This window comes from Mesoplodon mirus (genome assembly GCF_964341445.2).
Source record: "Mesoplodon mirus genome assembly, chromosome: X".
NCBI classification, from domain to species: Eukaryota; Metazoa; Chordata; class Mammalia; order Artiodactyla; family Ziphiidae; genus Mesoplodon; species Mesoplodon mirus.
In genome coordinates, this window is record NC_138981.1 from 32,191,789 (window position 1) to 32,219,007 (window position 27,219).

The window sequence follows — 27,219 nt, forward strand, 5'->3', positions numbered from 1 at the left end:
TTATTGTTTCGCATATCAAATTCATCACTTTGTGGCAGTATTATTTTGTCTTATTTTAACTTTGACAATTTTTGTCTAAATAATGAAAAATGTCATTTGGTAAAGAGTTGGATTATGTTACCTTTTAATGTCAATTTATTTGATATGATTTAAGAAATATGCTAATGTTTTACATCATACTATATTTAGCAATTAGGATTAACATTTAAAGATGAGGCCATTTCTTACAGTGATATTTCTTCTTCTAGGAACTTGCTTCATCCTGTCTAAATTTTTATTATTGTGAAACTACATGGCCTGAAAGAGTAACTTCACTTTTAGATAAAAGGCAGAGGGCCATATTTGTCAGAAACAACACAAACCGTAAATTACCATCTTTACTTAGGCGAGCAGGGCCATTGAAAGTTATTTATAACTATAGATTAATCAGTAATAACATTTTTAAGATGTCAGAGCATATACTTAATATCGCAGGTCTAAGCTGTCATGAAACTTTTATTGCCTATAAGGAATGCTAGTAGTTTTCCAAGGTATAAACTTTTGCTTCCTAGAGAGTAGAGCACATTAGGAACATGTTTTTAATAGGACTTCATTTTCTGATGATTGCAATAATACAGATGCACACTCCCACTTTTTCTGCCCTAGGCCAGACACCTTTGGATATTACAGATGTTTCACCTGAGAAAATTTTTCAACCGACTTTAAAAGTAGGTTATACCTAATTAAAATGCAGATCTTCCACTATTTAAAAAAATTTAAAGACAGTGGTGCATAAAGAAACAAACCAATGCTTTGAGAGGTAGAATGGGAAACAACTGAAAAGGAGGTAGTTTAATAAGCCCCTATAGAGAGTGATGTGGATCTTGAATACAGGGCCTCTTGATGACAAGAAACCTCCCAATCTAGGAAACATTCAATAAGAAAATACTTTTTGAGGGCAAGGGTCAACCCTAGGTCAATGAGGACAATAAATGGTAATAACCATGTGCAGTACAGAATTATACCATCCACGTTTACCATTTCATCCATGTTTTATAATAATGATGCATCTGATAGCAAAGCATACCAATAGACTGGTCTAATACAAAGTACAAGATTAAATTCTTAGTAAAGTCTACTTCCTATGTTTTGTCTCAGACCTAAAATTACTTCATTCTGGAATACATGGCTAATTTATTTACTTTTTTTTATTATTATTACTGGTCAGGTTCACTGGGAAACCAGCTCTGAAAGAGAATGCAGGGTGTTTATTAACGAGTGCCCCTGGGTTCAATGCCTATAGAGTGAACAGCAAAGAATCAGGATTGGAGAGAAATCGACTACACTATCAAGCTCAACAGCAATTCCTGCCAACCCTAAAGGAAGTTCTAGAGCTAGAATGGCTTCTACACAGTAGTCTGAACTTTGTTTGAGATGAAAGGGCCTTTATATTCCATCATACATCAGTTTCTGAATGAGGTCAACCCAAGAAAGTGGCCTGACTCAAGGTACTCCTCTGCAGCTGAGGCAGCCCCTGCAAGGGCTGGCAGCTGAAGGCTGTCTACCAGCAGCACTTCTGTCAGGTTGGGGAAGGCCTACTCTATGAAGGGGAACCTGGGCAACATCACAGCATCCACCACACAGAGTTTATTTTGCACAAAACAGATGATATTTCCTCAGTCCCTTCGTAGTGAGCTTTTTTTTTTTCCTCAGGATGAGAATATAAAAAATGATAGGTGAAATACATTCATACTCTTCTGACTCCACTCTATAGTTACCAGAAGTTTTGATAACTGACCTTTCTTTAAATCATACTGCCTGAAAGAACTCTGAAGATCATATGAAAAGTAGTTTATGCTTTCTTTAAATATGTACTATTCGTAGTAAAAGATTTTTGAGTAACCCCCTCAAAATATAATATGAATTAATATATATATGTGCTTAAGTTATATATTACAAACCTTATTAATGAGATAAAAATAATTTTTAAAGTCAAACAATTAATATAAAATTTCCAAGTTTCTTTCCCCCTACAACACAAATCTCACTTTCAGAAATACTAATCTGGACTCCTGCCTTGCTTCCAAAAAGGCAAGCCCTTTAAATTACCTCGACAAGACACTATTTCGTCTTTTCCTGAACTCATTTTAAAATAAAAAAAGTTTTTAAAAAGCAGAACTTTAGAACTTGATCTGCATACTCTTCCACTATTACCTGATGCTGTAGGCTGTGCCTTTACCATGCTGGCATTGCCCATTCTCTTTTCAAGAAGCCTCACACGACAACTTATCTTGTCTATCTCTTTCCATTCCCTTTGCCCAAATCCATTGCACCCAAGCTCCCAAAGTTTATGTTTCATTTTTAGGTACACCATAACCTCATTTAGAGTTGATAATGGCATGGTTCTGATGTTGGCTTTAAAAAAATTACTTAGTATTTTCCTGGTGGCGCAGTGGTTAAGAATCCACCTGCCAATGCAGGTGACATGGTTTGAGCCCTGGTCCGGGAAGATTACACATGCCTTGGAGCAACTAAGCCTGTGCGCCACAGCTACTGAGTCTACGCTCTAGAGCCCACGTGACACAACTACTGAAGCCCACACGCCTAGGGCCCGTGCTCCGCAACAAGAGAAGTCACCACAATGAGAAGCCCGCGCACCGCAACGAAGAGTAGCCCCGGCTCGCCACAACTAGAGGAAGCCTGAGTGCAGCAACAAAGACCCAACACAGCCAAAAATAAATAAATTTTTTTAAAAATTACTTAATTAGGGCTTCCCTGGTGGCACAGTGGTTGAGAGTCCGCCTGCCGATGCAGGGGACACGGATTCGTGCCCCGGTCTGGGAAGATCCCATGTGCCGCGGAGCAGCTGGGCCTGTGAGCCATGGCCGCTGAGCCCGCGCGTCCGGAGCCTGTGCTCCGCAAAGGGAGAGGCCACAGCAGTGAGGGGCCCGTGAACCGCAAAAAAAAAAAAAAAAAAAAAATTACTTAATTGAACAGTAGAATCAAAGTAGGACAGAGGCCTACCAGATCCCCAAATTCCTAGTTTAGAGTTACTTCTGCAACATCATGTTGCAAATAGGTTGGTCTCAGTTTGGTAAGAGGCAGACTGTGAATGCTCACTAGGTGTGTTATTGCTGTTTTAAACCAGTATGTACTGAAACCTCAGTGTTACCTTGGCTTTAATATCATGCTATTCTACTCTTCTACATATGACCTCTGAACTCCTATTAAATCAAATACCACTATGAATCAAAGAACAGTCCAGTCGTATTTTAGTGTAGGTGTAAAGGGTAAAGAGCATGTGAAAGGAATAAGATGGGGAAAAACAAACATGGGAAAGCAGGAATGTGGGAATAACATTCCCTAACAAAAGACAAGAGATAATAGGTATTTTTTCCCCCAAGAGAACTAAGGGAGGGAGCATTTATTTGTGGCTAGTTGGTGAGAATAAGGAGGGAGACTTTGAAGTTCTTCCCTAGTTCGCTTATGTCGCTGGGGTTTAATCAGCTTACTCCACATATCAATGCTCACTTTTAGATATAAGCATATAGGACTGTGAGCATGTAAGCCAACAACTTATTGTGCACCCTAGAGGTTCAAATGAAAATCTTTATTCTTTTTAAAAAAAGAACATAGCCTTGATAGAGGAAGAAAAATCTATAATTTTAATATGTTGCTAAGAATAAAAATTCATTAAATAGATAACTTACTGTCATTTAGGGGAATGTGTTAATTTAGTTACATATGACATAAGCACTGGAAAAGTTATAGCTATCTATAATTATGATTTTCACAAACTAATCTGGTTTAATTAAAAATGACAGTTTCTGTTCCTTTTCCTAAGAAGTTCCATAGACATCTTGGACACAATTTCCTCATTGGTTTTAATGTAAACATTGGCTAATATTAGAAGGGATGAAAAAATAGGGAAATGACAAGAGAGTGAATTGGAGGTATTGCATTATTTTGTCTGAAAAATATTTGCTACTACTAAATGGCAGTTCCACTTAAGATTTTGTTCTTAGGGATAGGGAAAAAAACACAAAATCAAAGCATGATTCATTCTGTGTGTTAGCATATCCTGCCTTATCATTCTATATCTAATTAAAATACATCTAAGATACAGATTTTTAATAGCTTTTTAACCTCATTTGTTCAAATGTCATCAGTATTTTTAAAGATATAGCCATTGTTTTAATTCAATGAGTAAACTGAGTTTTATATCTGGAATTTTGATCCAAATCTTTAAGAAATATCTGTAATATGACCATTATTCTGAAGCAAACTGTAATTGACTTAATATATTAGAGAATATAATAGCTATTCAATTATGAAACATGTATTTCTATGAAATGAAAAAGTAAGCATTTCTCACATTTGACTAGCTATCATTAATAATGTATTTTCTCATGGAGTTCATTTTGGAAACTTTCTTAAGAGATTTCCATTTGAGATTCAAAACCAGCCCATTCCCCAACCTATGCTAGTTACATGACCTCAGTAATTCACCATGCATAAATTTGACAGAAAATGCATTTAGAGATTTTTAGGTGATTAATATATGTTAACTGGTAATTTAAAGTATTTTATGGTATATATGACTTAGGCCGAGGCAAAAATTGCCAAGTCTGCTTCTTAATTTTAAAATAAATTGCTAATGTCATAATAGAATACTTTTACTAAATCTATTCTATCGGGATTAAGATCTCAATTAGTTATATAATTGGTTTTAATTTCAAATTTGCAGGTCAGTTGTCAAATTCATATTGCTATCTTATTAAAATGTATGTAATGATCAAAATACTCTCCAGTTCAAATCACTTGACAAGCTACAGGGCCATGCCTCCATGGAGCACTCCTCTCCATCAGTTCTCTTCATGCACTACTGCATCAGTGCCTTCAGTCAATACTTGCTCCAGTTAAACACCTTTGTTCAAAGTATTGCAGAGTTCAGACTTTTCCACCTTCATTTTATGTCTCTCTGAGCCACATGCCACATGCCATATATTCCTTCTTATCCACTAAGTTTCATTTTGCATGGTCTTTTAGATCTATTTAATTATTTCCTTCTGTATGGATCTTTGACTGACCAGGAATCAATTCAGTCCCTGTCTGTCTGTCATTTAGAAACAGAAACTTTGAACAAGAATTAAATGATTCATGTAATTATGTAACCAATTCAGGGTAGAAACCACATTTATAAGACATATTTTGCAAAAAACATCTTTTCATGGGTGGATGTGAGATCTCACCTCCAACTCTCCCCACAATATATCGCACAGTAGTTTCAAAGACTCGGGGTGCATGGGTAGCCCTTTTTGAATCCCACCTTCGTGATTCTAGTATGCCACCCACATCTGATTAAAGTGAGTGTTATCAAAGAAAATGTAATGATGCAGGATAGGTCTGTATTACACTGATGTACAAAATAATTGTAAATATTACAGAATTATACAATAGTATGTACATTATGTTTATACTCACATGTCTGCATTACCACACTTAATTAAATGTCATCTGTAAAGGCAACTTATCCCTTTTATATAAAATGCACATATATAATATTAATCATACCTTGTGTCTGCAAACATATGTGCATGTATATATGTGTAAGTATGTACATACATGCACATACAAGCCACAATGTTAACAGTTTAGATGAGGGTTATTTCTGTGATTTTTACTTTAGTTACATTCTGTCAATTTTTTAATGGAACATTGTCAATAATCATTACAAAAACTATATGCTATTAAAAAATCAGAACAACCCTCTTAGAAATAGGAAGGTTTTTTTTCCCTTAATCAAGGACTAAGGCCTCAGAGCCTTTAGAGAAAACACTGAGCAGCTGAATAAATCAATGGATCAATGGGTTGATATATTCTAATTCATTCACATCTACACTTTCAACTTCCCGAGTTCCATGAAGCAACAATCCACAAAATGTTTCTCAAAAAAAAAGTCCATGATAAAATAAGTTTGGAAAGCTCTGCCCTTCTCCAAGTTTTATCATGCACTTAAGCATGATAAAATTTCTCAGAAATCAGGCATTAAGAAATTGATTAACTTTGTTTACCCCATGTGTCACAAACTTATTTGATCACCCAAAAGTATTAACAGCCCATATAATTCCATGAAGTACAAGCCAGGAAACTCTATTAAAATTCAAAAGGAGAAGATAGTTTAATAAAGAATTTAAGGGAAAAATTTGACATATTGTGATAGGTAGCAAAAAATTAAAATAAAATACTTTTGACTGGTGACATTTCTTTGGAAGAATTTCAGATTTATTAAAAATACTTTCTGTGATTATCTATCTTTAGTTGTTAAGAGTATGTTTGGGGGACTTGGGGGTGGATGGGGGGCACTCCTGGCAAAGCAGAATAGCGAGGGAAAACACTTGGTATGGACCAACAGCTTAACCAAGAACATGGGCCATCTGTATATCACATGTTTATTGGTGACATCAACTATGCACACACTTCACATAAAATTAGTTGTATCAGAGTTAATAGTAATTTAAAAGTAAAACACATACAAGAATACATAGAATTTATGATTAAGTTCATTAACAAGTACTCATGTCTACAGATATCCTCAGTCGTGTCAATTGCCTTGGCCTTCTTTTCAACGTACAGATAGAGGTTAAGCCAGAAGGGATTAAGGGACCGCTCATATTAATGTTACTAGGACTTAGTGTACTAGGAACAAGTCCACCTTCAATAGCTCTGAACAGTGTTATATTGTTCTTTGTTTCCTGGAACAAAGAACTACCAATTCCTCCATGTTTTTACCACCAAGTGGTGGTTCACTAATTCCTTCCTAACTTTTCTAATAGAGCACTGTTTCTCAAAGTGTGGTCCTTAGAGCATCAGAATCAGTAGCACTTGGGACTTGTAAGAAATGTAGATTCTCAAGTCCCACTCTACAATCAGAAACTCTGAGGGAGAGGCACCTTGATCTGTGTTTAAAGCCTTCCAGAGACTTCTGATACACACTCAAGTTTGCAAACCATTGCACTAAGGAAGTATGATTGTTGTCTGTCCTGGATGTTTCTAATAACCACATCAGATAGTCCTTGTATCAGTTCACAAACCTAATTTTAAATGAGCCAAAATTTTTAAACATAGCAGTTATGTTGTAAAATAACATGCAGGCGGTCCAAAATTTGTACAAGATTTAACTGAAAATTGAATTGAAAGTTGGCATAATGAAACTTGGAATAGATTTCCCCATGGGCCTAATGCTACAAAATTGTGGCAAAGGAAGGAAGCCGTTCCAAAGGAGTCTATTCGTATCAATTTAGTTGTTCTCCAGTATTGATAGCATTAACTTCAGTTCTGAGAGGAGTGACAATGAGGTTTAAGAAGGAAATGAGAAGGTTAAGAGAGGGAGAAAAAAAGAAAAAAGAAAGACATAGGTAAAGAGGAAAAATAGCTATTCCCCCACTTTTTTCTTTTTTTGGTGTAGTGATAACTACAGGTACAATGCACAAAAATCAATTTTCTTTGACTGCATTAAAACTTGCTAGATATATCAGAATCCTAAGTTTTATCAAGTCCCCTTTACAATAGAGCTTTATTCTCTCTTCAAATCTTCTACATCATAGTAATAAGGCAGAGTGTGTACATTTTGCTTTAAGCTCTAAAGCTGGCGAAACCAAAACAAACACCTTCTAGGTTCAAGCAGGAAATAGGAGTTAAGAAATATAATAAGGAGTAGTGTTATATATTGCTCCAGTATAATAAGGAGCATTGGGGCTCTCAAGAATTAGAGGTACATGCTCTAAGGAATCCTTTCTCCATTTCTGACACTACATCTCAAAGAACACACAACTTGGGCTTAATTTCCCCCTTTATGCACCAGTTTGTGACATCTACATCGACGAAAACCCCTCTTCCACCTGCCCCCACGCAAAAGTCCAATTTGGGCAATGTAAGTTATCTCACATGAATGTTGGAAAGAATGCAACTGAAAATTATTTCACATTTAGGTATGAATAACTAATCAAGCTATTAACTGTCTGGTAAGTTCAGGCAGCTACTGCTGATTTTCAGGTTATTCTCTACTTTTCTTCTAACTCATGGGTCCTCTTTGATTTCTATCACAATAGATATTGCACGGTATTTTCACAGCGTCCAGAATAGGGGTATAGACAACCTTCATAAGTATCAATCATTGAGAGCTTGTGAACTGAGAACTGCCACTGATCTTTCAGGTACTTTCACCATAGGAAAAACAGGAAACTAACTTCAACAGTCACTACAGAGCAAACAATCTAGGAAGGTGCCTGTGATGATTAAAAACCAAAAGCAAGTTGAAAACAAAAACCCAAAGATAAAAGCCAGAGCTTCTCAAAACTGGGGGCTTGTCAGAGTTCCAGGAGGAGACTTAGGACCCAGGTCCACAGCACCCCCCAAACAACTAGGCATTCATATTTTAATAAAATTCCCCACGTGGTTACATTGCTCAATATATAAAATTATTGCCAGGAGCATCAGATTTACGCCTGCTTCCAAATCTCATGCACACATGTTAATTCCTGCTTATGAGTTTTCTGAAGAGCCTAACCAATATTCTTTAACTTCAACACATAACCATAGACATCCAGTGGCTTCCCCACCAGATCAAACCTACTACCTGTCTTTCCACATGTTAGTTAAAATTCAGTTCCCCTTTAATCTTTAGCAAACTCATACCATGGATGTAATCCTTGTTACAATTTGCTTTTGAGTCAGAACTTCTTTAAATTAAATACATTTGTGTACAGTTACTATATTTGACATATATCCTCAAACCACAAAATATGTTTTCTTTCTCCATTTTCCACTCATGTTTTGTGATGGTTTGACATGTGAAAGACAATTCCTCGGGACAGACACCCGATGGTAATAGAACTCTCCTACCCTAAATATTACAAATTCAGAATTGATAGCTCATCTTCAGTACTACCTCAAAGGATGTTATAAGAAGGGGCAATGGGAGCAGGGTAGTGTGCAGGAGGGACACGGCAGATGGGGGCATTTTACAGTAAAAGTTGTTTTTCAGATGGACCAGTTTTCAGTTACTATAATGACAGAACAGGTACGGAAGATGTTCAAAAGTGGTCATTCCAGCCAGCTTTCTAAGACTGAAATATAGCCCTATACCATCACAATGTACATACTATGCTTGTCTTTGGGCATGTCTGCAGTTGCTGTCATCTGTCAGAGTGAAATTGTGCCCATTCTCAAAATAGCATGCCAGTTTCCTGGGATCAGACAGGTCAGGTTTCACTGGAGAACAGAAATGAAAGGGTGACTTAATGTCCCTAAACTAGGGACAGATTCACAGCTATTAAATCTAAGACCATGCCCTATGATGGGCTTCACCTGTTCTAAGAGATAAAGACGTGAGAGCTCATAACCGAAACCTAACTTAAATTTATGATTGCATAAACCTAGGGGTTTAAATGGCCCTCTAAGCACTATCATGACAAAAGCTCCAGCAGTAAGAAGTAAACGAAATAAACCAGTTCCTATGATGGGATACCCTAACACTATTTCTACTCCTTTACCCTTCTCCCCCTTCACTAAAATTCATAGAGGCTATAAAAGCTCAATATGCACAATCTTAGCATCATTTGTATCTAAGGATGACCATGGAACACAGTGTTTGCTAAGAGATATAAGCAGCAGTCCACTGCAGTGAGTCTGGAGGAGATGTAACTGGTGGCTTTCTTTTCCTTTCTTCTGGACTCAAGTGGTACCTGAACAGTAGCTGTCAACTTGTAATTAGAAAGAAAAGAAGAGAATCAGACACACCAGCCCTGCTGTGACTGAGATGTCAGGCCAATACCAGAAGCAGCCTACCTCCAGACATCTTGTTATGTAAAATTTGTTAAGACCACAGTTAGCTGGGTATTCTGTTACTTTCAGTGGAATGCATACCTAACTTATACATGGCCTCAACATAATGGATGTCTTCCAGTTTAAATTTCTCTCATCATTCATAGTTCTAGTGTTGTACTAGTGAATATTTAATAACTGGTTCCCTCAAAAGGACAAAAGAAAAAGCCCTGATTAGTAGTATTTGCTGGTTTCTGTAGTCTTTCCCCACCATGGAAGTTTCAAGAGACCAACAATGATGCCACTGAAAATGCAGATAGGAAGGGATTCATACAATTGGATCTCATGAGCCAATGCAAACCACCTCCACTACATCACTGGCTATTTCCCCAATAACTAACTACATTTTCATAAAACTATTAGAGTTCATTAATGTTACTTTCAATTTCATTATAATAGAGAACAGAATTTCTACAGAGAGGAACACAGAGCTCAGAATTACTGAATGTAAAGATAAATTGGCTAAATTTATTAAATTGGAAGGAGCTATCAACTTCAGGAAAAACTTTAAGTGGGAACTTAGAAGTTGTTTTCCGTCTCAAGCCAAATGTACTTATTAACTCAATATGAAAACTTCCAATTTTCCTCCTTGGAGGAAATAATAGAATTTAATTCACTATCACAGCAGAGAAAATTTAGTACACAGATTTGAAAACAACATTGATATAATGTTAAATAACTTGCATGAAAACATATTTTAGCTCCCATAAATTTGCATGGCTTTGCCTATAATCCAGAATGAAAAGGGAAGTTTTTCCACTCTTCTAGTCCTTAGGTCTATCTATTTTTACAATAGGGCTGCTGTCATACACAATTACCTAAAAGAGAAGAAAACTTACACTATAGTACAACATACTTTAGTGGCTGTTATCTATGAAGAGTATTCCCTACAATTTCCTTAGCAAGGTCTCTGTGGATAGGAATTCTTATATATTAAAGCAAAGCAAAATCTTAACACTCAAGTTTTTGTTTTTGTTTTTAAGCACCAAAGTAGTTCTTCTACAAACATGCACAATGAATTACCCCACTCCTTCAGCATGACAAGATCATATAATTTTCTTGGGATGGATAAGTACAGGCTTCATTACCAAAGTGATCCTTTAGATATTAAATGGCCTAGTAAGAAAATATTTCCAATTGAAATAATTGGCAGTTCTGAAAGAACGGTTATTCAAAATGTCTTCTGATTTCTTACTTTTTCCCTTGTAAAATCCCCAATATCTTTGTCTAATTTGATTCTTGGTTTGTTCTGAGAATATCTAATTGGTAGTGGCATAGGGTATAATTTAAGAGCATTAGCTCAAACTGAAAAAAATAAGTTCACTTACATTGCATTCTCTTTTTTTTTTTAATAAGGATAGTTAAAATACTAAAGAAATAAGCCAAGTGTGTCTTAAAATAGTCATTCGGCCTAACTTTTATATATATTATTCTTTACCATAGGCTCTTTGTAACCGCTATAAATAAGCAAAAAAATTATCAAAATTTTGGTGTAACAATCTTCCGTAGTTACAATTTGGAATAAAATAGGATTCTATCAATGCAAAATTGATCACCAGAAATATCTTGTTATAGTGGACTCCAAGATCGAACCAAAAATAATTTTTATGTTTTTAAGCAAAACCTGCTCAGCTAATTTTATTCTGAATACCTGAATTTTATTTCAGCATTCAAGAGGTTAAAAAATCTTTCGTGACACAAATCCATAGGTACACTTTACTCAATTATTCATGTATTATTCTATGCCAATGAATCATCTAAAGATGTGCCAGGAGATGCCAAATGAATACAAACCACACACACACACACACACACAAAAATGTCCTAAAAGAGATCAGTCAGTTAAATTCACATGTGGTTTAGAAAAATTAACAGCATGGAGCTGTTTATGTTACACTGAGCTGTTTCTAATTACAGGAAAGCATACCCAATCAATAGGAGATCAAATGCCCATACTTGAGTATCCAAACAAAAAAACAACAGTTGTAAATACTGTACTGAAATGCTTTTAAATGGTGAGATTTTACCTTTAAGATATCTGAACTTTATACCAGAGGGACAGTTCTGGTTTGGGTTAGCCATTCATTTTGTAACAGTTTTCACCCAAGGCATAGGATTTCTCATGATTATTGAGGTAATGTATGTAAACCATAACCATGTCAAAGTTCATGGTGGAAACAAGTTAAGAATATGCAGTCGTGATAGGAAAAAATAAGTGATACTCAAAGTTCCACATTGTTGTGACTTCTCATCAAATGATGAACCGAGACCATTGTATAAAACTGTTCTAATGAAGTACGACCATGTATTACAAATGTTTATTATAATCATCTTTGTGTCTTCGATTTTTAGAAGTTCTACTTATTAACTGTGTAAGAAACAATCTCCAATAGTGCCGCTAAAAATATAAACATCTTATGTAAAGCTTATTTTTATATCCTTTGAGGCACTGTAAAATTTCCCTTGACATTTAACTAGGTCTAGAAACTAATATATGAGAGAAATTGGGAGAAAGGAGGAGGCAGCAGGGAGACATAGGTACTGCCAGTGTAGCAAGTTCTTCGGTTTGCTTTTTTTGGCATCACCGTTAATCCCAACACATGTTTTGCCGTGCATAGCAATTGGCTACAAAAAGCACTTATTAATAGCAGCTGCCCCTTATGCTTCAGAATTTTTAAAAAATCAATACCTAAAAAATAATACAAAACAAAACCACTGGTTTCATAAAGGTACAGAAACTAAAATATTCAAAGCAAATATTATATTTTATTGGATGGGCTCTAAACCCTTAGAAGGACCTATCAAAAAGATAAAGGTAGGCTGTGAAAATTAGATAACCAGTTGGACCTATCCCTCACCCCACCTGAACGTCTCATAGTTCTAAAAGCTTAATTTCACAAATGTAAAAAAAAAAAAAGTAAATAACCGCATTTTAAAAAGTGACTCAAAGTATCTGATATGCAATCCAAAGTTACAGAAAGGTTGAATTTCCTTTACAGATGGATTTAAACTAGCCATCTCCACAATACATAAATTCACACAACCCTAGTTTTCAGAATTTGTGGATCTTTTTCTCCTCTCATGCACTGACAATTAATTCTTTGTAGAATTATTCCTTAAATTAACACACTTCTCCCAAAATAATACTCTCACAGGTTTATAGTAGATATTCTTATGCGTATTTCAGATGATTATAGCTACAAGTTACTGTCTAATAAACTGTATAAACAATAGCAATTTTAAAGCAATGTATGAAAGTAACCAATGTACTTTTTCAAATTGTTATTTTAGGGTGACTACTTAAAGACAATTCTATTATCCTACAAGTTGAATGAGAAGGGCATTCCATTTAAGAAAGTTTACCATTCTTCCCTTTAAAATCAGAGAAGCATGTTAGATTATTAATGGGAGAAGAAGGAGGTAAGTGTGATTTTTAAATTGGGGACAACTATTTCTCCAAGGCATTGTTAGAGACACCACTCATTTTTGCCTTATAGGCATCATTACCAACCTATACTACCTGTGAAGAGAAAGCCTGCTCTACCATCTTCTGAACTCTGCTGATCTGTAGTTTACCTAATTCCTGTGTTTCTTACTCATTTTTTTGTTTTCTACTGTGATATTTTCTTTAATCTCACGTCAGAAATACATTTGCACAGTGACTTTACACCTCTGTCCTCTTCAGCATCCAGCAATGTTTGTAAAAATATCTGGAAGGGTCCCCTTATTTTGCTATTTGGTGTATTTCCAAGGGTGAGAGGAACAGATTCAAGCAGCTGAAACTTCGCCCTTTAGCAAAGCTTAACAGCTGCTTCCATTTACAGCTTTCAAGACCTATCCTGGTTTACAAGTGTTTGCACATGTGGGCCAGGCTACCAAATACTAGAAGATTCTCTACAAATGAAATTTACACATGGGGGAAAGTTCACTGTGGTAACGCTGCAAAAAATCCTTAGACTTTTCATTCCTTCTTCTTTACTGGTTCTCAACTCTCAACTCGCCTAGTTACGTTCCAGGCATGCAAGCCTTCCTGTCACCCCTCTGACATTTTCCTTCAGCACAGATACAAAGCAAGGTGAAACTTCTCAGATTTCTTAATTCTGCACTTGGCCACACCCTGACCAGGCACGCCTTCTCTACACCTCCCCATCCCTCCCTCCTGAAAGACTACGTAGGACAATATTTCTTTTAAATCGGTTTGCTCGTTCCTTTATATTTTTAAAGACCGTTTCAATCGCATAATAAAACCGATATCCGGTGGCTCCCTTAAAAAAACAAACAAAAAAAATTGCCCACCCGTATCTACTTGACCCGAAAGAAAAACTTGAGTTTCTGCTTTCCCGGAGAGCGGCACCCCCTCCTCCCCCTCCTCCCTCGGAAGCGCCCGGCGTGGCTCCCCGCCCTCCCCACGCGCGCGGGGGCGCGGTGACAGTCCCCTGCTGCTCCTCCGCTCAGCGCCACAACAACTTTCCAAAACCCTGTACTAACTTCCAGGGCACAGCCTCTGCGGAGAGAAGCCGCAACGCTCGAGACCCCACACTAAAAAGCAAGGCACCAAGGTCCTACCAGCTCGGCTCCTGATGACGTCGGTGAATCCGTCCCCAGCGGCATGTTCCCGGGGCTGCTCCGGACCCCCAGGCTGAGCCATAGCCATACGCCACGTGTCCCGGCTCCCCCACGCCCCAAACTTTGGAGGCAGGTGGGTCCGCGCGGTCCGCCTGGTGCCCTCCAGAGCAGGTAGCTAGCTGGGGATCTGGTGTGTGAGGGCGGCTTTCTCTTCTCCCCGGGCCCTCAGCCACGGAAATAGGGATGCGTAGGGGGGCGGGGAGGGATGGTGAGCTGGAAAATACAGAAGTACCGACACCTGGCTTGGTGGAAAGGCGAAGCCGTCAAAATGCCCAGCCCATGCTTGGAGAGGAGGAAACAGGTGCTGTGTCCCAGCTCCTGTCCCCAAAATAGAGTGGGCGAGGCCTGGAAGGTGAAAGCTGAGGAGGGACCCGGTGGTCAATAAATCCACAAGCAAGTTGGAGACTCGCTTTTCCACGCTGCGCAGAATCGATGCAAAAACAGGAGCAATTAGGGAGCCGCTTGCCAAAAGCAGCACATGAGGTCATGAATGATTTAGCATTGCCACTTATAAGATGACTACACTGAAGAGAAGGGTCACTGGCTTTTGCTGTCTGGGTCACTCGCACGTGTGTACCCCATGGTTGTGTCCTGACTCAAATGCACTGACCAGAAATGGGGAATATAGGCTAAGAATAATCATATTTCTTAGGAGATTTCACCAAACCTACCCACCCTTCTTTCAGTGTGTATATTCACTCTGACTGGCTCCTCCATCCCTTCCTCCCACCACTGAAGCTAGAATTAGATTGGACTATAAACAGCTCATATGACTTTATTTTCTAAAAATTTCAGAAGCGACTTTCATTTGGTTAGTATCCTTACTGCTCCCCCCCCACCCTGACACACATATAATTCATCCTGCACTTCTTCCGGCAGAAGCCGTCACCCCAAATCCTGCCCATCACCTACCAAAGACAAATTAACTTTACAAGAAAAACTTGGCAAGGGGCCTAGCAACAGCTAAGGATTTTCTTGTTTTCTTCTGCATTTTCATGCAGAGTACATTCCTACCCTCTTCTACAGCACTGGTTCTCTGACATTGCTAGACAGTGGAATCTGGGAACTTTTCAAACCACTAAGGCTTGGTTTCCACCCCCAGAGATGATGATTAATTGTTCAGGACTCTCACCTGGGCATCAGGCGTTTAAAAAGCTTGCGGGTGATTCCAATGGGCAATCAAGTCTGAAAAACATTGTGATGAAAGAGCCGATTGGGTGCCTTCATCAAGACAATTTTATCAGTAACCCTCTTCCATTCCCATTATAATGCCTTAGATTAAAAACAATATTTTTAATACCTGTTTTCCATTGCCAGATTGGCCTTTTGCATGACAGTGGATAACTTAAGTTGACAAAAACGTAGTAGTTAGGCTTAGCTCCAGAATTTCCTTAAATTAAACATAGAGCAGCTCTCAGGATGGAGTCTCAACTTGGTATTTCTCAACTGGCATCAGCCTGAGATGTTATGCCTACTGAAAATCTGTCTTTGTTGTTATTTATAGGCAGACCTCTTAGGTTTCCCAAATGCCTATTCTTTTCAGAAATATCAATGCTCTTTCTAACAAGTTCATCAGATGGGAAATATTCAGAGGTATAGCATAGCTCCTATATCAGAAAAGAATAAAAGTATAACAATTGTCCAGAATTTTTTTTAATCACAAAGATTGTGGCATACTATAGTTTATATTATTATGCTACTCTAATCAGAACAGTAAGGAATTGGTACAGAGATAAACAAAATGATGGAACAGAATAGAATACAGAAACATATCCAGCCAAAGGGAATGCACTACATATGACATTTCCATTTAGTCATTAAAAATGGAATATTTCATAATGGTGTTTCCATAAAGTTAGACTGCTGTAATTTAAACTGTATAAAAATAAGTTCCAGATAGATTAAAGATCCAAATATACAAAATAAAACCAAATAAATGAGGAATATATAACAGTTTAAATTATGGGGGCATTCTTAAACCAAACATTAATCTGTGATGACTTTAAGGAGAAAATTGTCACTTTCAAGTACGTGAGAAATAAAATTTTCTATAAAGCCAAAGACTTTATAATAAAGAAAAAGACAATAAACTGAGATTAAAACATCTGAACAGAGGTTTAATATCTCTACTTTAATAAAATTCTACAAATTGATTTTAAAAAACAACCCAATTAAAAAAATGAACAAATAACCTGAACAGAAAATCCACAAAAGAGAACATGCAAATAACCAATAAACCTTTGAAAAGTTATCTACCTTCTCATAATCAGGAAAAGGCAAAAGGGGATATTTCCCACCCATCAGATAGAGGAAAGAACAAATGAATGGAATAACATTCAATTCTGGAAAGTGGGTGAGAAAAAAAGCCATTCATATACCACACTGGTGAAATACTGATACATTTTAAGAAAATAACCTGAAAATAGCTATTAAAATGTACATAATCTGTTGCCCATCAATCCCTCTTTAAGAATCTATCTTACAGAAATAAAATCACCAGTATATAAGGATATATATAAGGTTTTTTAATTAAAGCCTATTTCTAAGAAGACATTCACTGAAAACGACCTAAATGTCTTTTAATTGGGAAACCATTGAAGCAATTATATCATATCACACAATGGGATATTATGCAGCTACTTAAAAGGAAAAGAGTATGATCTGTACCCTAAACAAGTTATCAAAACAAACCAACTGCAGTGCTATATTAAAACAACAATATATGTATCACAATGAAGTTCATTTTATTTGGACAAGCAAAGGTTCATTTTAATACATGAATCCCAAGTATTGTGATTCATCACATTAAAAACATGAAGGGTAAAAATAAATGCAGAAAAAGTGTTGGAAAATTTAACTCACACTCGCAAAAAAAATTTAAAAATATAAAACCTCCTGGTAAACTAGGGATAGGAGGAATCTTCCTTGATCTGCTAAAATGTATCTATAAATAATAGCAAACACTACTTTAATTAATATACTAGTCAGTGTAACAGGAAAACAAAGTAAAAGTTATAAGGTTTGGAAAGGGAGAATGAAGTTGTTACTGTTTGCAGACTACATATATGTAGAAAACTCAGAGTCCTCAGATAATAATATTTTATAATTAATAAGTGGATTTAACAAGGTTTCTGGATGTCATGTTAATGTCCAAAAATTAACTGTACTTCTATAGTCCTATAAACTATTATATAAACTTATTATTTATATAATAAACTTTTATATTGTTTACATAATAAGCTTTATTATATAAACTATAAACTATTATAAAATAGTTCTATAAACTATTTTAAAGTGATATTTTAAAAAATAATTCCATCAGTAAACATCAAATATGTGCAAGAACTCTGAACATACATTACATAAATGAGAGGAATGAAAGAAAACCTGAATAAATGGAGAAATATACCATGCTCATGCATTGGTAGGATGGAGGTTGTAAAGGTGTAAATTCCCCCAAAGTTGATCTGTAGTCAAAGAAACCCCAGTTAATCCCATCAGGAAGTGTGTGTGTGTGTGTGTGTGTGTAAATTCTAAAATGCATGTGTATATGTAAAGCGGCAAAATAGCCAAGACAATGTTAAAAAGAACAAAGTTGGAGAATTTTTCACCAACAGATCTTACAAATTATTATGGAGCTATTGTAATTCAAACAGTATGCTATTGGTATGAGGATAGACAAATACTCCAATAGAACAGAACTGAAAATACAGAGTCACATATATAGACAGTCACCTGATTTATGACAAAGGTAGCACTACAATTCATAGGGAATGAAAATTCCTCTCAATAAACAGTGTGGCGTCAATTAGAGATTCGATTTTAGACTTAAATGTGAAAACTGTTAAAGGGAAAACAAAGTGCTAGAAGATAACATAAGAGAATAGCTTTATGACCTTGGGATGGACATTTTTTTAAACAGGATATAAAAGTACTAAGATTAAAGGAAAAAGATTGGCATATCGATTTCATTAGAATGAGGAATTCTATTTGTGACAGGGCCTCAGTAAGAGACTGAAAATGAACATCACAGAGTGGGAAATATGTGTGTGTATGTAAAAAGCCTACAGGTACCTGGAATATATAAAGTACTCATACAAATCAATAACAAACAAAACCCAATTTTAACAAAATGAATGAAACCTTGAATAGATGTTTTACCAAAGAGGATATCCAAATGGCCGATAAAAATATGAAAAGATGTTAAACATTGTATAGCCGTCAAGATATTAAAGTTTAAACCACAAAGCAAAACAACTACACACCCATTGTAATGGCAACAATCAAAATCAAAACAAAACTGAAAATACTAAATATTGATGAAAATGTGGTGTGACGAATTCTTATACGCTTTATAGGAGTGAAAATCACAACTTCATTGAAAAACCATTCGCAGAATATACTAAAGCAAAAATTATGCATCCTGCATGACACATAAATCCCACTTTTAGGTATATTCCCAACAACAACAACAACAAAAACTACCTGCATCAAAGACAGGAACAATATTGCAGCATTTTACATAACAGCCAAAGTTAGAAACAACCCTTATATCCATAAACAGTAAAACTGATAAATATATATGGCTATATTCATAAAATGAATGCTATAGCAATGAAACGAATGGACTACTGCTACATGCAATAACATGCATGGATTCCACAGGCATAATTTAAGTGAAGGAAATAAACACTAAAGGTACGTACTCTAGACTTCTATTTACATGAGGATTAAAAGCAGGTAAAACCAATTTATGGTGATAAAAGATAAAACTAGTTATCTTTTGAGGGATGCAGTGATTGGGGGTCAGGAAAGCTTCTGGGATCCTTGTAATGCCTGTTTCTTGTTCTGGGAGATAGATATACTTGTTCATTTTGTAAAAATTAATTAAGCTGTGCATTTATAATTCATATATTTTATGTATATTTCCATGTGAAGTTCCATTTTAAAAATAAACATGGGTTCAAATTACATGCAAATATATTTGTGAAATATTATTATATGAAACAAGCAAATTGTAGTTTAATATTTATAGTATCTCACTGAAAAACATCAACTATATGAGGATGTATACTGTTTGTACAAGCAACTGCATAAAAACATGTATATGAACATACAAAAGGGAAACTGTGTCATTTTAATAATGACGAAAGATTCTGTGAACCTCTGAGACGCTTAAGCTTTGAAAGACTGAGAGAGTAGAGAGCTAGAAATGTTGCTCATTATTTTATTCTATTACAAACATCTTCAAAAGTTAGTTTCAAGTATGCCTGGAAACCCTCTGGTGTAGATGGTCAAGCAATGAAAAAGAAGCCATTTGCAAATCTTCCTTCTCCCTAACCCATACTGTTGTATTTATTTCAACAAATATAGAAGATAGACTTCTTAGCATTTTCTTATTCAAAACTTTAAGGCTAGAGAGGCTAGAATACCTCTCTTTAGATGAGCCAGTTACTTCTAGGTGACTGCTTAAAAGGCCTATAGAAATTTCAGATTACTGTTCACGCAGGGTATTATCTCAAGTAAAAGAATTCCATGGACCCTGCTAACATTTCAATTACTCTACATCAGAAAGTATTTGCAACTAGAGAAAAGAAAGACATTCAAATAATATCATGTCAAAGGGTTTCAGATTCCCAGCTAAAGCCATTTATTTTATGAACTGTCCAACTAGAAAATGAATAACATGGTATGATTAACTGAAAGTCCACCACTTTAATTATGAATAGATCATGGCATCCTAGAAGCTCTCAAAGATGGCACATCCCTATTATATTAAAAATAAGCATTCCATGTAATTTCCTTTAGCAGATAATGCTGAAACGTATTTTAGATGTACGTTTTATGCACTGTCATCACTTTTATACAGAGGTATCCATTGATTGCAAGAGAGAACTTTCATGAATCAACATGGCTATTAGTTGGTTTTCTCTTAACACAGATTTTAGAAAACTCAGTTCAAAATAAATGTATTTTAGGGATGCAGAGAAAGCATTTTTTCCCTAGGAGACTGGAAGTTGAGTTGATATTTTTAGATTGCTGTCGTGGATTCTGCAAATTTTTCTAAGAAACATTTTCTACACAATCAAGGGTAATTTGAATCACTACACTTTCCCATTCTTTCCAAAGAATTTTTTTAGGGATCTCTTTGAAATTTTGACTACTAGAATGATCTAAATTTATGCATTCTCTTCTGGCATGTCCTCAGACTAGGAGTGTTTTAGGAGAAGATGGAATGTTGCCTTGATATTGAGGATCTAATGATATTAGAGCTAAAATCTAGGTGTTAAGATTTTTCTATTCACTGTCTGAAAACTTCCAATATCCCATGATGCTCAGGATCAGTTTCCTAGGTTGAATCTGGTAGTAAGGTTAATTTTCCTCATCCTGGTTGTTACCATCAAGCTGAGTCCCAGAGGTGGGGTGGGGGTGGGGCTCTCATGAGTCTTTAAAAGCCTCTCTACCCTAAGCAGACATCATTTTTTTGTTCATGCAAAACAAACATACACCCACGTACTACAAGGAACAAGCACTGAAGTTTCCCATAAGCTTCCCCATCATAAATATTCTAAAAGTGGTAAATGAGTGGGTTTCTTCAAATGATTTCTCAGCTCCTCAGATAATGGGCCAGTTTGACTCTATCCCTGTGTGACCTGCCTGAAAGATCATTTCCTTCTGGATTACAATACTAATACTTGTTTAGTTCATGATTGACATTTATAGAATGGTCTTGATACAGTTCATTTTATTGGGGAAATTAGGCAAATACACACATGACAAAGAGAATATAGAAACATTGCAAAATAATTACAAGTGTAGCAGAGGCTGTTGACGCCTCATATATCCCCTTGGCACACACCATTCCCACGTGTACCCACAGCCTCTGAGAGCAAGCATGGGGGACTTTCTACCTGAGGGCATTCTCTGGCCTTTGGAGTATGCCAGGCCTATACTCAGAGCAGGCCATACACACCAGGAAGGTAATGGTGTCGGAGCAGTCTGCAACAATGAGAAATGGGAGTTGGTAGACAGATTCTCCAATTTCCTTCCCAAGATGAAATAACTCTGAGGCAAATATTCTTCCCAATCTCCCACAATCCCTAACAAGATTGAGACCCAGCTGTCCACAGCAGAAACCTGTTCATTAACACACACTATATTAGGTTTTTTCCTTTGCCTCTATCACCTCCCCATTTCCCTACTAGAGGTATCACCTCTCAAATTAATCATTTGCTTTCAAATTCATGTCTTAGCATCTGCTTCCAATTATAGCTTTGCCACTAATTTTCTATGTAACCTATAGAAACTTCTGGGTGTCATTTATTTATTAAAAGATTGGAAAAGACTGCTTAGTAGCTAATGTCACAGACAGTTCTAAAATTTTAATTGTGTCTGGAGACCCAGAATTTGCCCAAAATTATCAAATTCAGAGCCGTGCCTGATTAGATAATTGAAGAGGAGAAGGAGTAAACCCTTTTTTTGAGGTTTAGTTATAGCAGAGCTATTTTTGGAAGTCTGTGCTGTCAAGAAAAAGGCCAGCCTAGCAGGCAACACAGGAAACATATTAGTTTATGAGTGAAAGTTTCTGGCCGAATTAAAACTCCAAAAATTAAAGTTGCAAACATTAGTGGTTTCTTCAAAATGGTCTGTACAAAGAAGAAATAAATTTGACATGGGTCTAGTCACAAAAGAACCGTTGGTCATACATTGTTATCTCAGAAGGAGGTCGAAAAGAATAATCATCAGCTTCTCCTACAAATTGATTCATTTTTCAAAATATGCCTATGTTCTTTCCCAAATCTGCCTCTTAACCACACTGAGCCTTATCTTTTCTTCATGTGCATGGCTCCACATGCTCTACCAGAACCTTGGCAATACCCAATCAAGAAGTATAATCTCCTTTCCCTTCCCTTGGAATTGGGGAGGCCTTGGTGATTGCCTTGGTAAATTTAATGTGGCTGAAATATGCTGGGTGACTTCCAAGGTTAGGTCATAAAAGGTGATAAAGCTTCTGCCCAGTTGCCTCTCTTGAGATACCCTTGGAACCCAGCCACCATGCTGTGAGGAATACAAGCAGCCACCTGGAAAGGTCACGTATAGGTGTTCTAAACACAAGACCAGCAAAATTCCCAACTAACAGCCAGTGCCAACCATCAGACATGAATAAGGAGGGAGTAAGTCTTTAGATGATTCCAGCCCCCAGCCTTGAGTCGCTTTCTATGGTATCATGTGGAAGAGATCAGACATTCATGTCAAACTCTGCCCAAATTTGCAGATCCATGAGAAAAATCAATGCTGTCATTGTTTTAAGCCACTACATTTTGAGGTGGCCTGTTATGTAGCAAAATATTTCCAGAAATAAATGGTAAAGTGGAAATATTACCCATTTGATGAAATAACGTATGTGAGAACAATTTGCTAGCTGTGAAATGCTATGAATATGAGGAATTTTCATTTAGATCTTGCTGCTATAGAACTTACAATATATTGTTCATATAAGGCATACACATAAATATTTGATAAGTGCCCTATGAATGGTTTCAAAAGGTGCTGTAAGAAACTACCTAGGGAAAGACAACTCTGTACTTGACAAAAATTAAGTATGAGAGCTTATACAACAATCAACAAATATTTCTCTGCGTTGCATATATAAATTTGGATTTGTATTCAAGTTGTTTATCTATGGATGATCTAAAGCTGAACAAATTTGATGTGTGACAAGAAGTTAAGTCTTTCAGATACCAGGAAAGTATCCTCTGCAAATTCATGGACAACTCATCCAGTCCTATGCTTTCAAATACAGTGATTTCACAGCTTCACCATTTCCCCTGCAATCTAGACTTGTCATTGAACTGCCTATCCCATTTGTCCATTTAGATATTTAAAGGCCATTTCAAGTTCATGACTGCCCCCCCCCACCTGTCAATATGCTCTTCACCCATCTCAGTTAATGGCTTCATCATTTACCCAATTGCTTAGGCCTAATACCTAGGTGCCTTAGGCCTAATACCTAATACCTAGGTGACACCTCATATCAACCCCCTTCTCTCACATGCCAAATCAACCTATCAGCAAATCCTACGAACTTTACCTCCAAAATGTACCTCATACTGTGAATTCTCATAACCCTTGTCTAAATCACTATCTTCTATCATCTGACCACTGCATCGACTTCAGGGTTGTTCTCTGGGCTTGCACTCTTATTCCACTACAGATATGTTTTAGACAATAACCAGAGTGGTCTTTTAAAAATATTTAGCAGATCTCATCACTTTCATTCTTTTTTTTTTTTTAGCAGAGTAATACAGATGCCTTTGACTATATATATTTTAGTTATTATCAGGCACAATTTGTTGAATATTTTTTCTTCCCTTTTTTATCTCTCCTCTACTATTTTTTTCAATTTTTGAATCTTATTTTATTTATTTTTTTATAAGCAGGTTCTTATTAATCCATTTTATACATATTAGTGTATATATGTCAATCCCAATCTCCCAATTCTTTTTTATCTTATTATTTTTCAGTTAAAGTACAGTTGACTTACACTATTATATTATTATATTAGTTTCAGGTGTACACCATAGTAATTCAATATTTTTATAGATTATACTCCATTTTAAGTTATTATAAAATATTGTCTATATTCCCTGTGCTATACAAGATATCCTTGTATCTTATTTCTTTTATACATAATGGTTTGTACCTCTTAATCCCCTCCCCCTATATTTCCCCTCCCCCATTTCCCCTCCCCACTGGCATCCACTAGTTTGTTCTCTATATCTATGAGTCTGATTCTGTTTTGTTATATTCATTTTTTTGTTTATATCACTTTCATTCTTAATTCTTCCAGTGCTTTCTCATCGCACTTGAACTGTTGTCTTACTTCTTTGAGCTTATTTCCTACTATTCTCTTCCCTCACTCACCCTGTTCTAGCAATAGCCATGCCTCATAAAATAGTCCACCCTCTAGTATTATGGGTTTTGCCTTGTAATGATCTAAACCACCTGAAAAGACACAAATGATTTGCCATATGGACATTGAGGCTATTTTTTTCAATACCTCATTCCAGCCTGTTTACCTTATTTTTTTATGTGTACTTAGATGTTTGTGTGCAATAAGGACATATATATCCTAATACATACCTTAGGCACTGTGCTAAGTGCTAAGAATACAGTGGTAAGTAAACACTCTGGACCTAATGGAATGTCCCATCTTTTGGGGGAGGTAGGAAAGAAGTGATCAAATAATCACACAAATAGATGTAAATATGCAGCTGTTTCAAGGTGAGATACATGTTGCTTCAGTGCCTATGATAGCAGCACCTGGCTTCCTTGGGTAGAGTAGGGAGGGTTTCTTTGAGGAAGAAATTATTCATTTGAGATCTGTAGATAATAGCTAACTAATAGGATCTGTCTTTTGAAGTCCTGTCTTTTAGAGCCAATGGCCTATTCATGGTACCCCTCTGAATATAAAATACAAAGTCAATTATGTCCAAAATATGGCTCTTGATCTCTCCTACCTACTTCCACCAGATCTCTTCCAAGTACCTTTTCCAGCACTTAAATAGTAACACCAATATTCCAGTTCTTCAGGCCACAAAAATTAATGTCATTCATTTATCCTCACTTTCTCTCTCACACCTCACCTTTAATATATATCCAGAATCCAACTACATCTCCCCACCTCCAAAGTGGCTTCCCTGATGCAAGCTAGCACCATGACCCTTGAATTATTTCATATCCATCTATATGTTTTTGGGTTATGACCCATTAGTGAGTCATAAATTAATTCAGTGCCTTGTAAACAACAGCAAAACAATGTCATGGAAAATAATAGAATAGAAAATACTGAACTGCATAATGTATAGAAAGAGTAAATATTGTTTTGTAAAAAATTTATTTCACTTTTATTTATACATATATATGGACATAGATACATCTATCTCTAAGTGTATATGTGCACATATGTGTGTATATATATCCTGAATCTCAATGTGAAAAATTTCTTACTGTGTATCAATTCAAAAAATGTGAAGGTATTGTGGAGTCTCCCTGTTTCAACTTTTAGCCTCACTATAGACTATTCTCAAAACATCAATCAGAGGGATGTTCTTTATAGACAGTAAATTTTAATTATCCAATTAATGAATTTGAAATAAGGCAAAGATATTTCTCTATTCAAAATGTTTAATGGCCTCTTACTTCATTCTAAATAAAAGTCAAGTGTAGACACATACAGTGGCCTGTAATAGTCACATATTCAGCCCTTATTCTCTCCCTTTCTCTTTAACCTAATCTTCTACTATCATTCTTGTACACCAAATCCCAATTCTTGCTGTTAAAACATTCTCAGCACATACAACCTCAGGACTTTCGCACTTGCTTTTCTCTTCGCCTGGAAGACTTTTCCATTTATATAACTTCATGGCTTGCTCCCTCACCTCCTTCTGATATTTGCTCACTTTCTCATTGAGGCTATCTGTGACCTGCCTGTTTAAAATTGCTATCACCCATCCTCACTGCCCCAAATTCCCCATTACCTTTGCCTATTTTATGTTTCTCCATAAAACTTACAACTTCTGACATACTACACATTTTGCTTCTCTGATTTTTTTCTCTCTCCCCTGACCCATGATAGAATGTGAGATGCATTAGGGTAAGGAATTTTTGGTCCATTATGTGCTCTGCACAATCCCCTGTGTCTAGACAGTCCCTATGGCATAGAAGTTAATCAATAAATTGTTGACTGGTTGGGTGGTTGGGTGTGTGGGTGGATTGATAGATGAAATAATAAATAAATGAATGTATGAAAGGAAAAGTATTCCAAGGAGTGGCAACAATATACAAAAAGGAATGGAAAGCAATTGAATGCTTTTAAATTCAGGAAAGGTGTGGAAGAGCCAAGAACTTGTAACTGAAATCATATAACTCTTATCTTGTTTAATAAAGTGTATAAAATAAGCCTTAAAAGGATATTACATCAGTTTAAATCTAAGTGTCTCTTCTTGGAATAGGACCATGATCTTTATACTGCCAGCATTTCTGGAAGCATACATTTGAGGGGTTTCTCAAATGCCTATGAATTATAAACCTAAGAGAAGGACCCATCAGTTTTTCCCAGATCTTATGAAAGAGTATACTATTCTTAAAGCACTGGCTTTGGGCTCAGTTGTAATTTCATTATCCAAAGAACTTTTTATACTAAACAAATTTAAGTAGGAAACTCTTATTCTTTTACTAACAATTGAGTGCTACAAATATTTAAAAATCTAACAAATACTTATACTTTAGATAGAAAATCTTACTAAATTTAACACACATGCACACACACACACATTATCCTACTATAGTAGAAGTAGGGCAAGTAAAAAATAAGCTATGCTGTTTTACATTATTGTATTAATGCAGTAATGAATTTAAAATAAATCTGATGATACTGTAATTTGGAAAATTGTTCTTAATTAAAAGGGAAACCAGGGAATAGAGTCTAATAAATGAGTGCATGACATTCTTTTCATAAACAAGTAATTCTAATAATATCCTTTGGGATTTTTCAAGGTATTACTATAGACTTGCAGTTATTTTCAAATACTTCTGACTATGACCTACTGTAGGAAATACATTTTACTTTATATAATGCATATTAGAACACACAAAGATACATTCATATGTATAAAATTGAAGTAAATTCTCCTGAAGCAATAATTACTCTTTTTCTTTACAAGGCAT